The sequence below is a fragment of the Abramis brama genome, assembly GCF_963993115.1.
Source record: "Abramis brama genome assembly, chromosome: 20".
NCBI lineage: Eukaryota > Metazoa > Chordata > Actinopteri > Cypriniformes > Leuciscidae > Abramis > Abramis brama.
The window spans coordinates 24,568,244-24,587,002 of NC_139982.1; the positions used below are offsets into that span (position 1 = coordinate 24,568,244).

Below are 18,759 nucleotides of genomic sequence, written 5' to 3' on the forward strand. Positions count from 1 at the left end.
AATATTTGGTACAGTAGCCTTTGTTTGCAATTACAGAGGTCAAACGTTTCCTGTAGTTTTTCACCAGGTTTGCACACACTGCAGGAGGGATTTTGGCCCACTCCTCCACACAGATCTTCTCTAGATCAGTCAGGTTTCTGGGCTGTCGCTGAGAAACACGGAGTTTGAGCTCCCTCCAAAGATTCTCTATTGGGTTTAGGTCTGGAGACTGGCTAGGCCACGCCAGAACCTTGATATGCTTCTTACAGAGCCACTCCTTGGTTATCCTGGCTGTGTGCTTCGGGTCATTGTCATGTTGGAAGACCCAGCCTCGACCCATCTTCAATGCTCTAACTGAGGGAAGGAGGTTGTTCCCCAAAATCTTGCAATACATGGCCCCGGTCATCCTCTCCTTAATACAATGCAGTCGCCCTGTCCCATGTGCAGAAAAACACCCCCAAAGCATGATGCTACCACCCCCATGCTTCACAGTAGGGATGGTGTTCTTGGGATGGTACTCATCATTCTTCTTCCTCCAAACACGTTTAGTGGAATTATGACCAAAAAGTTCTATTTTGGTCTCATCTGACCACATGACTTTCTCCCATGACTCCTCTGGATCATCCAAATGGTAATTGGCAAACTTAAGACGGGCCTTGACATGTGCTGGTTTAAGCAGGGGAACCTTCCGTGCCATGCATGATTTCAAACCATGACGTCTTAGTGTATTACCAACAGTAACCTTGGAAACGGTGGTCCCAGCTCTTTTCAGGTCATTGACCAGCTCCTCCCGTGTAGTTCTGGGCTGATTTCTCACCGTTCTTAGGATCATTGAGACCCCACGAGGTGAGATCTTGCATGGAGCCCCAGTCCGAGGGAGATTGACAGTCATGTTTAGCTTCTTCCATTTTCGAATGAATGCTCCAACAGTGGACCTTTTTTCACCAAGCTGCTTGGCAATTTCCCCGTAGCCCTTTCCAGCCTTGTGGAGGTGTACAATTTTGTCTCTAGTGTCTTTGGACAGCTCTTTGGTCTTGGCCATGTTAGTAGTTGGATTCTTACTGATTGTATGGGGTGGACAGGTGTCTTTATGCAGCTAACGACCTCAAACAGGTGCATCTAATTTAGGATAATAAATGGAGTGGAGGTGGACATTTTAAAGGCAGACTAACAGGTCTTTGAGGGTCAGAATTCTAGCTGATAGACAGGTGTTCAAATACTTATTTGCAGCTGTATCATACAAATAAATAGTTAAAAAATCATACATTGTGATTTCTGGATTTTTTTTTTTAGATTATGTCTCTCACAGTGGACATGCACCTACGATGACAATTTCAGACCCCTCCATGATTTCTAAATGAGAGAACTTGCAAAATAGCAGGGTGTTCAAATACTTATTTTCCTCACTGTAAGTCACTTTCAAATCAAATCAAATCGTTTTCTGTTGGTCGATGCTGGGAAACCAGTTGCGAAATCTGTTTGGGGAAATCTATCAACCTCACACGAAATTCCTAATCGTGTGGATTCCTATTCAAATGATTGGATTTCGCCCTCGAATATTTGCAGAACAACGGCAAATGTGACCGCACCTTTAGCATTAATTTTTAGGAAAGTTCAACCTGTCACATGTCTTCACTTCTAACGTCTCCTCTGAGGTTTCCTCTGAACTCTCTTCAGAGTCGCTGTATAGCTCAGCGAGCAGCTTGTGTTTGGATTCAGCTCTGTCTGTTGTTTTACAGGCTACTGGGCTCAAATGTGTCCCCTTGTTTCTGGAAGCCCTGCCCCTATAGTCCTCTAAAACATCTGCAAAGAGAAATCAGCATAAATTAGCTTAAGGCCAACACTCATTCTATACAGAATTATGCTCACTAACATAATTTACGCTCTATTGCCCAACCAAGGTGAATTACATACCAACATGGTCCCGTGATAAAATAATAGTACGTATCCCTGGGTAGTGCAATGTTTCGTGGACGTCTCTGGGGCCGACATCAGGCAAGGATGTGTCAATCAGAGCCAGCACAGCCCGAAGAACATCCTCGTTCCTTATCTGCAACATCAAGAGAGTCTCTGAGCACACATGCTCGCACAAACATATGCATGTATATGTCAACACAGCACAAAAAAATCAAAACATTTGCCTCAGGTTATGTTAAAAAGAGCAGTGGACTCAAGATGTCATGCGGCCAGCAATTCAGTGCAAAAGAACGACTGCAGCATGACGCCCACCCCCCACACCAGTGTTTGCAAAGCTCTAGCTGTGCAGCAGTGGGGAAAAATACATTCAATTAAGACTGGGAGTTCCTGGACAACACGATGGGAGGCTGAAACGTGACCTATATTCCTGATTGCGCTGGCTCTATAATTTCATATTTTGTGGAGTAAGAGCTATAAAAGCCCAGATAATATTTCAAAAACAAGGAGGGAGTTAATATGTGAAAGGAAGTGGAATACAGCACTCAATAATCAATAAACATCAATAAAGGGAAAGCAAGCAAGATCATAAAAGAGGCTAAGTGGGATTGAAATGAATTAGTGTGTGGGTGGGTGTAAGTGTATGGGTGTGTATGAGGCAATTTTTCATATTTATGTTGTACCAAATCCAAGTGAGCTGCCCACATAGGAAACATTTTAAGGCACTCTTGACGCAAAGACTCTTCCAAAAAAAACAAAAAAAAACAAAAAAAAAAATATATATTTATATATATATGCAACTTAATTATGTTGCCTACTAAGATGCCTTCTTTTGGCCAAATTCTATTTTACATATCCTTTGTGGAGAAGGCAGTCCCAGAGAGTATTGCAACAACTGACAAAATTTTAAAAAGTTCTAAAAAAATTTAAGCAAGTAAAAGTAAGTAATTTTAGGCAGCACTAGGCAGTACGCAGCAAGGCAGCTCACTAGGTTTTAGAAAAAAGCTTTAGGGTACACTACGTTTACACGACAACAAAGTACAAAAAAACGTTGTGCGCGTTTAGGCCATTCATTTTTATGACACAACCGTTTTGGGGGCCTGAAAATGCAAACTTTCGAAAAACTAAGTTTTTTGAAAACTATACTGTTATCGTCTCTGTGTAAACTACAAATTTGTGAAAACGGTGATGTCATGTGCATGCTTATTATATATTCAGTCTATAGGCGTGAATTGTTTCTTTACAAAATGACATCACAAACTACTGGCCTGGTATTCATAATATATTTTTCAGATCCGTGTGAGCAGCAATCATTTTGACAACACTTGTCTGTATGCGAAAAACAGTTTTTAGTTGAAAATGGTGTTGTGTAAATGGCCCCTAAGTGTTCATAATAACTGTATTTTTTTGTTATAACATGCTGGTGTAGTAAGCATTTTTGTGATCATACTGGACTCTTTAGCCTTTTTAGATTTGGTATATTTTAATGATTTTTAGAGATGAACCAAAGCACAGAGAAACCTTTCCAAATCCACAATATCACTCGAGACCCCACCAACAAAAAGATATGAGAGCAAGAGAAAACACATGCAAATGATGATATTTGCATTGTCTGGTGGGATGCTTGTAGCAATATTTCCCATCTCAGTCAACATTATGTTTATTGATTCATCTTTTACAGTTTGGTATTTAACTACTACCCACACAGTAGTCTCTATTTATAAATGACAATCTTTATGGGAAATACAATTTTGGACTTCTAGTGCGATATCTATCTAGTTCTTTAGTAAGAATGTTAATCTAAAATAAGAGAGAAGGGTATGCCAACCATAGGCAGAATTGCAGGAGCATCTCTGGTTTGGAAGAGTCGGCAGAAGTTTATTATGATGGGATGAGCGCTTAAATCACCATTGAAACAAACATTGTGGAGATGGACCACACTTCCCTCCATCGCTCACCGTTGACCAGCTAAAAAGAGAGGAGACAGCTTTATAAACATTCATGAAACTTTATAACACTTTGCCCTGCTATAAGGGAGACTGGGGCTTGTTGTTGAAACATATTCTGAGGACAACAGAATTTAATAAATGTCCATCTTCTGTACAGTAATTTTGTTACATACTTTTAGCCAAAACAATATTTTTAAATATTAGGCCTACTATGTTACTTTTTACGTTTGTGTTTTTTTAGGAACAGTTTTTGTTTTGTTAATAATTTTGTTCATGGTTGACTGTTTACTTTTTAATTTAAAATAAACTATAAAACCTTTAAAAACAAATGTGTTGTGGAAGATAGGCTTTTTTTTTTTAGACTATTTCATATTTTAAACAAATTAACTATAAGTTAGGCCTACTTGTACTTAAATCTTCAGTAAACAGAAGATTCTCATTTTTGTGACAACTTACCCCTATTGTGGCCAGATATTGAGGCATGTTGTCACAAAACGAACTGAATTTTTTTCAGGCTAATAACGATAGAAATATTCGATAACGTTTTGTATTCAAGACGTCGAGTTGTTAGACGTTGAAAACAAAACAATGGGAAACGTTAACTGGAGTGTGTAACAACTAACCCTTAAACCCATTTGTTTATTCATGTTTAAACACAAATGGTCGTGTGTAACACCTATTTACATGTAAATCTTTAAATGTATTATCAAGCTAAATACCTCTAATGTCTGCTTCAGAAACGTTGATATTTTAGCCACCTTCCTTCGCAAACTTGGCTGCGTTGTGCTTGTGCCGTTAGAGCCTGGACAGCGAGTGTAACTATAGCAACGGTGGAGCTGGAAATCAATCGCAGTGTCTCATGGGATTTGGAGTCCCCAATTACGAACACACGATGACCACGTATGACGGTTTCTTTCCCACTTGGTGGTTCTTAAATGGATAGTTCACACAAAATAAAAAAAAATGGCATAATTTACACACCATCAAAGCCAGTATGACTTTCTTTATTACGTTGAACACAAAAGGGGTGTTAGGCATAATGACAGCCTTAGACACCACTTACACTGTATTAAAAAAACAAAAACAAAAAACAATGGTCACTTATTTTTTGTGTGTTCCACCGAAGAAAGTAGAGGCGTTACGTTTCGTTTGTTCTTAAAAAAACAAATCTTTTAAGTGAAGGAATCATATCAACAGACTCAGATCAGACTCCTTTTTGAAGTGCTTGACTAATTTCCTGCCTTCATATGGAGGGCTGAGTGGCTGTTTGAGTCTGCATCTGAAATCACATACTTCCCTACTATATAGGCTAGTAGCCTAGTAGGCAAAAAACAATTGGCTATGTCACAAAAGAAGTATATGACCTACTTCCAGCAAGAATCGGAAGTATGCATTATGCATTCGATGGACATTGAGGCCACTGGGGAGGATTTGTGAATTAAAAAAATAAATTTGTGAAGTAATTAATTATTCAAAATAAGTACTACCTACTCAAGAGAGTAGGCCTATGCGATTTCGGATGCAGCCTCGTTCTTGAACTAAATGAACAAACACATCTTGTTCTTGAAAGAAATAAGCAAACTGTGATATAGCTAAGTTACGTCAAAGTAATGAACGAAATAAATGAGACAGTCGTCTTCAGTTTTAATAACGAGTATTAATAGACTTCGGTCAACTCTGAGAACGGTCAATCCTAAACCCATTGGGTGGTTCAGGCCATACAGGAAAACTGGCCTAGGCTACTTGCTACACCAAAATAGGCTACTACATGTTTTTGACGTATTGATTTTCATTTTCAAATAGTTTTTTTTTCTTTCTACTGGTAACAGCAATGCAAAAGTTCTGGTCATTGTGGTTTTACTAGAAATTCTATTTTGAAGGCCCGTTCACATCAAGAACCGAAGAACGACAATTTGACAACTATAAAGATTAAGAATCAGGTGAATTACATCAGCAAATTTATTATGGAAGTTCAGGAGGCCTTCAATCTGCGCGTGGGTGAGCAATCATGAAACAAATGAAATAAGGAGCATTCAAAGCTTTCATCTTTTGCTGCCTGTCATCTTTATAGTTGTCGTTCTTCGGTTCTTGATGTGAACGGGCCTTGAAAGTGGAATTTCTAGTAAAAATCACAATGACCATAACTTTTGCATTGCTGTTACCAGTAGAAAAAAAAACAATTTGAAAATGAAAATCAATATGTCAAAAACATGTAGTAGCCCCCTAATGCTATTCCAAATTCAGTCTCTAAACAAATCTTTTCAGTGAACTGATTCAAAAGATTCGAATCACGTGGATGAATCGAAATCCCAACCGCTAGTGTCCGTTGGGTGGGGTCTCCGGCTCAGCGGATTGAAAGGCGTGGCGTCGGTTGGTTTCGCGGGGAGTGACGTCAGTGGAGCTGTTCAAAGCGCGCTGGTGCTGGAAAGAAACTCAGCGTCGTCGTCGTCAGCAGTTGCAACGCGGGGCGGAGAGGCGGAACACGGCGAGGGAAATCAGATATCTTGAAACTCGCAAGGAAATAGCGCAAAAGGAGGCACTCACCTGTTAGACTACTGAATTGTGAGTATTGAAAATATCCCATTCGACTGGTTTAAAAGGAAAAGTTACGGAGAGAGCTGAAACGGGAAGAAGGGTTTGCCTGCGAGTGTATCAGCATCACCTAACACGCTTCTTTGTGCGCCTGGAAGGGGGTTTGCTCTATTTAAATGTTAGACTGTTTATTGATTAATTGTTTCACAGAAATGCACTGCCTCTGGCTTTAAAGCTTTTGTTTTGTAGCACTATTGGAGGCGAGAGATTTGAATAATATTTGCATGTGCACGAGGCTGTGTTAGACTTGTATGGTTGATCACTTTTCCATAGAGCTTCCTTCTGACAAATGCAGTTGCCACCGTCAGCCATCAGTTTGAGGCAAGGCATGCATTTTGAGTCAGGTATGTCTTACAGCATCTATTTTGACAGAAATGTATAGGAATATGTCAGTGTTTACTGTTTCTTAATTAAAAAATGAAAGGTGCATTTTCAGTTACAGCATTATGAAATTATTTTGCATCTTAAATCCATGTTTTCATATGCATACTTTCAGATTAGACTGCATAGAATTCAGAATTGTAGTGTGATGGAGTGATTTAGTGTGCAATTCAAACCACAGATCAAGGTGTGGCAACTGTAGCGTTTGTGTTTATTTAACCCTATTTGTCTAGTTGTTCTCCATACAACCAGGTGAATGCTATACAGGCTAAAAAGGGTACATTATTCTCTGTGACAAGGGACTGGTAGTTGTAGTATTAAACAACATACTCTCTAAAAAAAAGTTGTTGTGGTCCTGTGAGCTTCTGACCGAGCTTCTACTTGCACACACCGTAATGACCAAAAATACATTATAATGTTACCAGTAAAGTCAGTTATTTTTCCCATGCAAATGCAATAAAAATGTTACAAAAATCACCCAAAAGCATCATAAAAGTGGTCCATGTGACTCTATATTGCAAGTCTTCTGAGTCATTTAGCTTTTTGTAAGATTAAAAAGTCCAGGTTTGGAACAACATTTGAATGAATAAATATTTAAAACGTTCATTTTTGGGCGAACTGCCCCTTTAAGCTGCGCATCTCACTAATAGACTGATTACTTCCCCACCTGCGTGATGTTAAGCATCATTATTGGAAGATAGCTTTGGCTTAGCCATTAAACCTCCCCTGTTTCCAGATTTATAGGTCCATCTTTCCTCTGGTCTTTAGAGAGCCTCTCAAGACAGGCATTAGTCCAAGTCACGACAGTGGGCGAGGGAAATGTGGTCACTGTATTGAAGTAAGTGATGACGCAGTGCTAATCCGACACAGTGGGTCATTTGCTCACTGGATTTGCTGAAGTTTCTTCATTAAAGCACATTATTTGAATGTGAGACAAGCACAGGACATCAGACAACACCGGTTCATGTCAAATACTCCGGTCAGTGTGCCAAAACGGCCATCAGTAAGTGTTCACGTGGAGTTCTCGGGCAGATAGCCATACCTTCAGTAATTACGCCGAAACCATTAGAGGAACAGCTGAGAGCTTGTGTCATCCTAATATGTTTCTTAAGAGCTGAAAAGCATGATACATTTAATGCCTGAGCAGGATGTGCTTCAGTGAAAGCCACACAATAAATAGATACTCTCAAAGACTGGCATAATGTAATTCTTGTAAGTTCAGTTCTCTTCTTGTTTGATTTTGTTTCAGTGTCTCACAGGACAAATTATTTCAAACTCTCCTTTTTCCATTATTCTGTTTAGCAACTATTCATTTTTATCCTCATGTAAAATTAATACATGAGGATAAAATTTAATAACAAATGACCGTTGCGACAGAAGCAAATCAATCAAAACTAACTTTAGCTGGAAAATAACTTTATTAAAGAACCGCTACAAAGCCAAAACAATCTCTGTTACCAAAAATTATACGTTTATCTCTGTAAAACTGCTTTGAAACAATCTACATTGTTAAAAGCGCTATATAAATGAAGATGACTTGACTTGACTTGACTCATGTAAACCAAATGTGGATGATTCTTCAGTTAGTGACACTTCTGAATACTTAGGATAAAAGATACATTTATCATATCCTGGTCAACCTTCAAGTGTGATTTGTCGATTTGAATGGTAATAATTTTTTACGTTTTTGGAGCGAGTTGGATACATATAGTTGTAGATATGCCTTCAATTTGCTAATGCAGTCAGTTAACATTGAACCTTATCCTAAAAATGAAAAGAAATGGAATGGGTTTTAATTAAAATGTGTAAAAAAGGGAATTGTTTTCCATTCTTGACGTGATGCTAATGACAGCAATATTGGGAATCTTTTTTTATAAAACAAATCAAAACCAAACAAATTTCGCACATAAGTGCTAAATTAATTGAAAAAATGAATTCTCAAAATGTAACTGATTTTATACATTTATTATAGAATCACAACATTACAACATTTTATTTGAAGTAAATGTATTTGAAAATCCGACAAAAAGAAAAGGCACAACTTGACGGCTTTAATGGGGTAAAGAACCAAAAGCGTTGCGAATGAAGTAATTGAATTAAACACGATGGAGGAATATAAATCTATTGATTTCAAGATATTGATAATATACATTTAGAAACAATATATTTAATGTTTATTGCAAAAAATGCATACATATTCAAATATTTGAGCTTGAGAGCATTTGCAGAATCATACGTAATGCAGTTTTTTAGCTGGAATTATATGGTTCAATATGATTTAAAAAATAAGTTGAAATAATGCAGGCTGACAAAAGCATTTCTGTCATGACAACTCTCGGAGTGTTTGGCATGGTATATGACAATGTTCATATGTTTGGTCTTGGTGTAATAGATCTGCTACACTGCTGCTGCTGCAGAGCAAATACAGGACTTAAATTCCTAAAATCATCTTAGGAAACAGAGAAGTTCCTCTATTTGAATAATCCTCCATATATAGATGATCTCCATCTGTTTTTCTATTACTTTCTTATTTTGTGTTTTATCTTGATCATGAATGTAAAGCGTGACTACTGTCGCTCTGGCATCTCTGGAGTCGTTTTGATTCAGCGATACTGGCTGGATTTGCTCAGATCTCGTGTCAGATGGCTTGTGTTCGAGAACAACTAGTCGCTGAATTTGCCAAAGTTTGCATGGATCATGCTGTACAATCTTTTAATTGCATTTAAGAGTTTTGTTTGAGACCATTTGTGTTACTTTGTATGAAGGAGAACAAGGTTTGTTACTGTTGTGGCGTAGTGAATTTTAGTTTTATTCTTAATATCACTTTTTAAAAAAAGAATACTGTAATTGGCTTTTTTAAATGTCAGTGCACTTCCTATGCAATGTTTTGTATAGTTTTTTGCAAAACTGGGTTGTATTATTAATATAATACAGTGGGGTTTTAAGTGCAGAATAAAGCACAATTAATCGTGTTATTTTCCTCAGTCTTGACTGTAAATTCCATGGTTTTGTGAAAACCTGTGTCAGTAAAGTATCTACATGCATCTTCTTGTTTCTTAACCAAAAACTGATTTATTCGACAACAGAAACAAAAAGACATGGTAGGAAAATCATGTGCTTCCACAGCTGATCACAAAGGAAGTTATGCCCCCTAATGGCTTAAATACTACATCCTCCAAACGTCACCATCCTATTCTCTTAAAGAGACACCATGTTAAATACCAAACACATTGTCCAGAAACATTGCACTGAAAACAAAAAGGATAAAATAAACATAGAACAAATATACTATTATCAAACATAAAGCATGCTCAGATACGAATAACATAATGGCCTATACTGTACATGGGAATACGGAAAACATCAACAACAATCCTGTGTAGCAGCAGGGTGGATTGTGATAGTGATGTGGCAGTCTATTTTTAGGACAGGTCTTTAGTTTTGCTACAGGTCAACAGACGTCACACTAGGGGAGTGCTGGGCCAGAAATAGGGCAGGTATAGCACAAGGGTGCATGTGTGTATGTGTGTGTGAATCTGTGAGTTTTGGCCACAGCTTGTTCAGCCTCATTCAAACACTGTGCTGAATTTCAAGGATTCTTTTGAGTGCTGAATGACACGGCAGGCACAGTGAATCCATTCTGTGTGAGGTTTGCTCATGTTTTCTCATGCTGTGAGGGACTAAAGCAATGTTTGCACATGGAAATTTAGTGGCCAAATATCTAAAAAAAAAATACATGCTTAAACTTCTACATTGATACACAAGATTTTAAAGGGATAGTTCATGCAGAAATTAAAATTGTTGTCATTTACTCACCCTCATGTTGTTCTATTCTGTATGACTTTCTTTCCCAGAAAAGAAGATATTTAGACTGTGCTGGTTTCTCTTTTACATGCCATTGTGGGTTTCAAACTTCACATAGGATGCAAACACATCATAAAAGTACCATAAACGTAGTCTGTATGACTCTTGCTCGACTTTCCAAAACATCCTGAAGCCATACGATAGCTCAGTGTGAGGAAAACAGACAAATTCAAGCGGATAATCAAGATGCAGTGTCCGAATCACTCACTTGAATCAGCTGATTTGAATCACAAAACCAGGTGAATTGATTCATTCACAAAATTATTAAATTCTTATTATAAGAATTTTTGTTGTTGTTTCATAAACATCCTAAAAGTTTTATATATTATACTGTATATATATTTATTTATATGGTCTGTACACTTCGATAATCCAAAACATCCTGATGCCATATAATAGTGCTGTGCGGTAAACACACACAAAATTCAAGCCGATAATCAATCTGCAATGTCTTATTCAACTAATTGGTCATTTGAGTCAGCTGATTTGATTCACAAAACCAGTTTGATGCTGATGCCTATCCATGCATTTCTGTTTCATTAACATCATAAAAGTATATAAGCATGGTTCGTATGAATTGTGTGCAATATTCCATAGCCACACTATATCGCTGTAACACACCAAATTCTTTTTCTTTTGAGTCAGCTGATTTGATTCACAAAATCAGTTCAACTGATTCACTCACAAATTTCACTGATTCGGTTCTTGAGATTAACTCACTCCATGCTGTACATTGACAATAATCAGATTGATTGCTCAATCGGACTGAAAAACCTTCATCGATCAATCCTGTTGAGCTCAATTCAAATCCAATTTTGATCTGATTGAAATGGGTGGTGTAGATCTTAAATAATCACTTTAAAGGGAAGATTTTAGCCATGTAAACCTTTCAATCTGACTACTTTCTTAACTGGAATAAAAAAATACCTTGTGTACATGCACAGTGCCGTGATAGAGCATACATTTTACAAATGTGCTTATCTATTTAAATCTTAGGGTCACTGGAAGAGACTTAATATTTGCTATGTATTTGCTATGATATATAACAGTGATTTTGCAAACTTTTTGAATCTTCATTGTCCATTCACTGAAACTGCATGTAAAAGTGCAATGAATTCTCCCTTTGTGTTGTACAGTAGAAAGTCACACAGTGAGTAAATTATGGCAGAATTTAATTTTTTATGTGAACTATCCCTTTAAATCGGTCTAAAGAACAATATTTACCTTACCATTCCTGAGCCAGGCTTCTCTCCTGTGTGTGTGTATGTGTGTGCTGGCTGATGTTGGCAGTGCTCTGTGAACAGACTGCATTAACATGAAGAGATTAGATGTCCTCCGCTGGTACACAGGGAAATATGAATGCAACGAGAGAGAAGGATTTGGTTTTTGTTCAGTTAATCTGCCAGAGCAGCACAATACGATTGTGTGTGTGTCCTTGTAGGTCATTTATAGAACATCGGTGTGCTCAGCTCTGGTTTAACACTACCTAGCCATCCATCCATTAATGGATTGACAGGCATTTGGTGAAGTGATATGTTATTTTGATATAGGATCGCTTTAGCTATGTGATAATGATAATGATAATAATTGTGGGAAGCACGTGTATAGATGGAGATAACTGTGTTTGACATGGTTGTAGCTGGAGTGTGTGATTAGGACCCATGCTTTGCGTTTGCTCTTTCTAACTCTGGCTCCGTCCCTATTTTAGGGCTGTGGTTATGGGAGAACCTCCAGTTAAGAGTCTCAGCCCGGCTGAGAGACGCTGGTTGTGGGTGTATTCGCTTAAGGCCATGGCTGCTGGTAGATTACAGAGGGCGCTTTAGTTGGGAACCACCCTGATGCACCCTGCTCTTTCCGTCAGGGCCCTGACGGCACAGGGATGAGGTCTGTCATTACCTGCAGGACATGAGCTGACCTCGAAACAGATGAGAGGCTTTTCTGGTGAAGAGATGTGCATGTGTGCAGGTTGGGGTTGGAAATGTGTGCTAGTGTCAAAGTCATTTGATCATTTCTGGGGGGTCGGTTTTGTTTGTTAATGGCTTTCGTTAATGGCTGATGCTGATACATATTCATTCAAACTTCATTCACAAGTGTCTGATTTGTAATATCACCTTTATGGTTATGTAGTTATTTTTCGACATTATGTAATAAACATTTTACAAGGTAGGATTTTAACATAACTGTGAAGCAAATGTTTTATTTAGATAGTTCACCAAAAAATGAAAATTCTGTCATCATTTACTCACCCTCAAGTTGTTGTTTTTTCCACATATATGGAAGTCAATGGGGCCCTTCAACTGTTTGGTGTTAAGTTTGAGCAATATAAATATGTATAAATATATACATTAAATTAAAATTGACATGCTTGGGAGCGTTTAAAAGCAGGCATCTATCAGCGGATCCCTAATATATATGCCTGCTTTCAAACGCTCCAGTGCATATCTGTGTAAGCGTTCGGTGAAGACAACATGTTTTTGAAGCGTTGATCATTGTAGCCAATCAGAGACATATATGTTGAGCGGGTCAACACAATGGCCAATCAGAGGTGTTTAAGGATCCGTTCAACAGCGCTCAAAATGCTAGCGGGTAATGCAGGTATCGTCACATTTTTTAGACTTCGCCACCAAGTCGGTACTTTTTGACAACACTACTCTTTTGTTTGTAAATATATCAGATTACATAATTAAAATGAGTTGCAGACAAAAATTCACATTGATTTTAAATAGGAGGGTTTTAAAAGGGCCCACTTTTTTGGCCACTGTATGTGTATGGCAAAGGCAAGTTAAAGGCAAGTGTGTGTGTCTCTGTGTAATTAAGCTTGATGGTCCCCTGCTATTATAAACAAGTAGCAACTCTACACATCAGAGACGTATGGATGTTAATGTGGGCTGCTGCGGTGCCAGGCAGCAGGAGAGGGTGTCGTAGGTGCTTATAGGCTTTCACAGAACTTGTTATGATCAGCAAAAGAACAGAAGACACCCTCTCTCTCTCTTTCTGCCGCTTATGACCTACCGTTCACATCTGTTTCCTTTGCCTGAGAGGTGGCGTTTGGTTTTTAGGGCGGTTTCCCTGGCAACTCAGTTCTCGTATGCTTGAGTTCGCTCTGACAATGCCGCCCCCCTTTCCACCCCTCCCGTCCTCTGCTGGAGCTCTGGGCCGTGCCTGTCTCGTTCTGTTCATCTGTTCTGGCTGTGATGTAATAAGACATGAAGGATCAGGTGCTCTCATGTAGACACATCAACTCTGACTGTCTCAAACACATGATGGACTCACTGAGACACTGAGGAACCACAAAGTAGTTATAGGCCAATATTTCAGCCCAGGCAGATTAGACTCAGGCTATTCTTAGATTATTGTCTTGTCCGATTAACAGCCTGGTGTCTGTTGTGAAATTTTCCAGCAGTCTCGTCTATGCATAGTTATTTATTTAGGGTGTTAAATTAAATTCAGATATTTTGTGTACATCCTATTCACTGTTTAAATTGTATCAAATATAGCAAAATTATTTCTGCTCCTCAGATAGCATTATTGGTATTGCATGTTTTATATTTTATTTCATTATTGTTATTTATGTACCATGGCAATACTATCCTGTTTTTATATGTAATATGGCAGTATGACAGTAATATGTTGTATAAATACCACAGTACAGTAATTAATGTGAATATATATTATAATTATGGTAAAATATGATAACATCATTAAACTATGATACTACCACTGACAGTCAAACATATGTTATGTAGTGCAGGATGTTTAACCTGAACATTTACCTGAATATAAAAGTAATGATGCACATTGGTGCTCTGATATTGGTGCCAATATTAGACTTTTTTATTTATTTATTTATTTTTAATCTTTATTTTTTTTCATTTTAATTATTGGTCTGATTTGGCTGGCATTGCATAAGCCAAAAATGGGCATTTTTTATGCCAGGTTATGCCAAAAGTGCTGTATTTTCTCAATCTTTGTCTATTGTTTTGATGTATTATGTTAAGCATATAACATTTCAGAATTGAGATTTAACAGTTTTTTTTTAACAAACCAAACAAAAGAGATACATAATTGTTATCAAACAGGTTTTCAGTCATAAGATTAATTGGCTATTGTTATCAGTGAGAAATCAGAATACCATTTCTGTGTTATAGCTTCTCATTTTGTGGAAAAAATATTGAAAGAATAAAGTAAGCAAATGACTCATTTGCATCAGAGATGAGGAACATTTGGATGCCATGCTTGATTGTGGCTTGTTTTCCCTTACTATGCATGTTTGGATGATATGTTGACTGTACTCGATTTTCAATCTGTCTTCAAAATACCTTTGACCACATTAAATATACTGGCAAAACAGAGAGAAAAACATAGACACATGTCAGTGGTTGTCAAGCCAATCAATTGAATTCACAACACAGATCTCTATTTGTTCCTCGAGAGAGTATGGCCTTGAACTTGTGATGCATTATGTTGTATTTGTGTGTGTGTGTCTGTGTGTGTTTGTACAAAAGTGTTTCATTTGCTTACATGTGTGCTTTCGAAGGCAGGTCAGGGTTTATTGATTTGCAAGTTGTCTTTGTATTCAGCCACAAGTCTAAAAGCAATTTGTATTTGTGTGGATCACTTAGGGTCACGCATACAGATGGAAAAAGCGAACGAGACTGAGAGAGAGATGTAAGATGGGGGTTGGGGGGAGGCTAGAGGAGGAGAAGCAGGTTAAATGACCACAGAGAAAATATCATAGAGGAATTGTTCCTCCAGTAAACACAGTATGATACATTTAGTGGAAAGTGTGTGCTTGTGTGTGTAGCAGAGTATTGATCCAGCATGATCTAGATTTGAGAGTATATTTAGAGCAAGCACCCTGTAGAGATGGGGGGGGGGGGCATATGGGCCACTGCCCAAGAGCATGATGGGTAATACTGAATCATCATCATAATCCTCTGCCGTCATTCCACAAACCGAAGGATCTGTGCACAGGAGCTTTAATTCATTCAAAGACAAACACACAAGTACAATAGGCTCGGCATGAGACCACTAGAAAAAAATGCTTGACTTTCTTTTTTCTAATTTGATATTTGGTCGTTTATTTATATTAATTGAATATATTAAAATATATTTTTATTTTTTAATTAACAATTTGAATGAAAGTAGAAAAACATTTTTTTTTTATTACATAAAAATATATTTAAAATATTTTATTTTTTATTTTAAATATTGATATTAAAATGATTAGGCATTTGAATTAATTTTGCAAATTAATTTTAATTCGTTTTTCAAAACCTGATGGTCCATGTTATCCAGCATGATTGTAATATGTTTAAGAGCAGCTGCTCTGTGGTTTTGACCTTTTGTACAAAGGACTTAACATAGTCACAAATCTGCTTACATTTTGATTTGTGACCTAGAAATAGTGTATAATCTTAAATATTTCTTGTTCATTTTAGATCATAAACTTTAATTTTGGTCAGAATTCTCTCATGTTGTTTATTTTGAGGATTTGTAAATAAAAACACCATATTTTCAATGTGGTTTCAGAGTGTTGTACCCTACTGTACAGTACATTCATACACAAATCACAAGAAATGAACAGTGAGAAAAAACTAGCACAGCCATATCTAATAGCACCTTGGCTCTCCTCTGCCATCCTACGCACTTCACTCAAACACTCTCTGTCTGTCTTGCCCCTGGATGCCACTCAATCTCACAAGCGCCCACACAGTAAAAGCACTCATCACCTTGTGTAACCAGGTGTCAGGGAGTCTGGGTGAGTAATGGTCGCTTCCCGCAGAATGGAAATCGTGGCACAATCAGACTTGAGTTAACTGCTGCTCTTTGGAGAACCGTTAATCGCAATGATCATTTCCAGTTCCCTGCATTAAACTGCTTTAAAATTCAGGGATAGTTGAGCGTTAAACTAATGAAAGGGGTGATAGAACAAGTCTTGCCTCAACAAAAGTTGCTCTTTTAAGATAACAATTGCATGAATTCATTTTATTTTTATCTTGTTTTAATTTTTATAAAATTGTTGTTCCCTTTCAAAAGCTAGCAAACACGGCAAGAACTTGGCTTTAAATAACCTCTGACGATGACGTCATTAGAATGTGCGCTCATGAGAGACTATAAATTGACGTGAAACAGGTACGCCTTCTGATTTCTTTGTCTTCAGGGACCGCATTGTGTGTGTGTATGTGTGTGGTTCCTCTCTGTCAGTGTGCAGAATTTTCTGAGAGCGAAAAACAGAAAATGTAAACTTTTCCGTGTTTCCCAATCAGGAGATGCGTGCCTCCGTGTTCACAGCCCATCCCTGATTACGATACGCATGATTTCTGCTTTGAGTGCTTGGGGGAAGAGCATGCAGCCCTTGTGTTCGCGCATGGTGACTGCGAGCACTTGTGAGCTGTTCTCTATTAAAGTGCTTCGTGCTCATCTCACCTATTTTCATGGGCAAGCCCCCACGCTAAAATCGTGGGGCTCGTGAAGTTGACCTGGCTGAGAAGCAGGAGACGAGTCCTTCCCTTTCACTGGTTCTCTCTCCAGATCAGGATGTACTCGCGCCCGCTTCTGAAGCGTGGCCCGGCACTTCTTTGGACCGGACGGAGGACACTGTATCTCTTGTTTCTGGCGAGATGTGTTTCGAGCACAAGAGGAGTTACTCAAGGTGGTGACTCATGCAGTGGCCAAGGTTACAACTGGACTGGCCACAGGAACAAGAGACCCCCAAGCATTCAAAGTTAGACAATAGATTTCTGTCCAGTGACAAAAGAGAGTGACCTGAGCGATGGTCTCTCTGCTTCTTCAAAGACCTCCATGACGAGTTAACTTGTTCATGGGGGAAACCATAACAAATCTTTGTGCCTTCTTAACTTATCCAACTATTGTGGATGCAAGGGCACGTGGTTATACAATGATGGCTCAGGTTGAAGAGAAGCTCACGGGCTATCTCTCCCCTGGGAGCTTATCATCATTGAAAAAGCCTACGCTTCCCACCAAGTCATGCAGAACAACTTCTATGCTGGTGGGGAAAGCGTTTTAATCAGCGGGCTGCTAAAAACCTGCAAAAGATCTGAGTATGTGGCGGACCATTGATGAGGAGGCCTTCTTAGAACTCCAAAGGGCCACAGATCTGTCTCTCCAGGCATCTAAGCAGATGGATTGACCGGTCTATGTCGGCTTTGGTCGCCATGGAGAGGCATCTGTGGCTGAACCTCACGGGCATCAAAGACAGGGACAGAGTGTTCCAGCTTGATGCCACTCTCTCACCTTCTGGACTGTTTGACAACTCAGCAGGTTCCGGTAGGGGAAGAGGCATGAGGAGACCTTTGTGAAATTTCTTCCCTGCCGTACTCAAACAGAGGGGCTGTCGCGCCACCCAGCCCAAACTTGGTCCGGCTTCTAAGCGGAGGGAGGCCCAGAAGCAGAGTGTGGCGAGTTGCGCTCCCCCTAATAAAGACTGGGGACTGGCTCGCCACGCTAAAAAAAAAGCCTAAAAAGAGGCCGTATTTGAGGACAATCATCTCCGCAAAGAAAAAGTATTGCACCCAGAACTGTGAGAGTGTGCCAGGTATCTCTACTTGGCTCGTATCTCTACTCTACTAAAAACAACAGAAAAAGGTTACAGAATACAGTGTGCGCACTGCCCTCCATGTTTCACCGGCATTGTCTCCACTACTGTGGGACTGTCACAAGAGCTACAAACTCTTCTGGGCAAAGGGGCCATTGAACATGTTCAGAGAGAGTCAGGCTACTACAGTCGGAACTTTCTGGTTCCCAAAAAAGATGGGGGTTACATCCGATTTTAGAACTTCGCTGTTTGAACCGTTCTCTCAGAACATGCAAGGTCAAGATGCTAACAATCAAGACTTTATATCTGTCCTTGAGATTTTATTTACATGTCCTTGAGTCGACATCCCAAACTCATGTCTGAGACCTCTCCAGTGTTTGTGAGCACACACTACACAACCTTGAGGGGTCCAGACACTTCCCAATGCGGTGGCGTTGATATTCTAGTTCCCATGCTTATGAGTACGCATCATCAAGAGTAGCTTTTGAAAGGGAACGTCTCGGGTTACTTGACTGTAACCAT

General features: G+C 38.8%; 1 protein-coding gene across 1 annotated transcript in view; it reads left to right on the top strand.

The window, feature by feature from the left end:
- The first annotated feature begins 6,268 nt into the window (after positions 1–6,268).
- Positions 6,269–18,759, top strand: part of smpd3 (sphingomyelin phosphodiesterase 3) — a 42,668-nt gene continuing 30,177 nt past the window's right edge. Inside the window, exon 1 of the mRNA XM_084094170.1 lies at positions 6,269–6,404. The gene's annotated coding sequence lies outside the window, so the exon portion shown is untranslated. The remainder of the gene's footprint in view (positions 6,405–18,759) is intronic.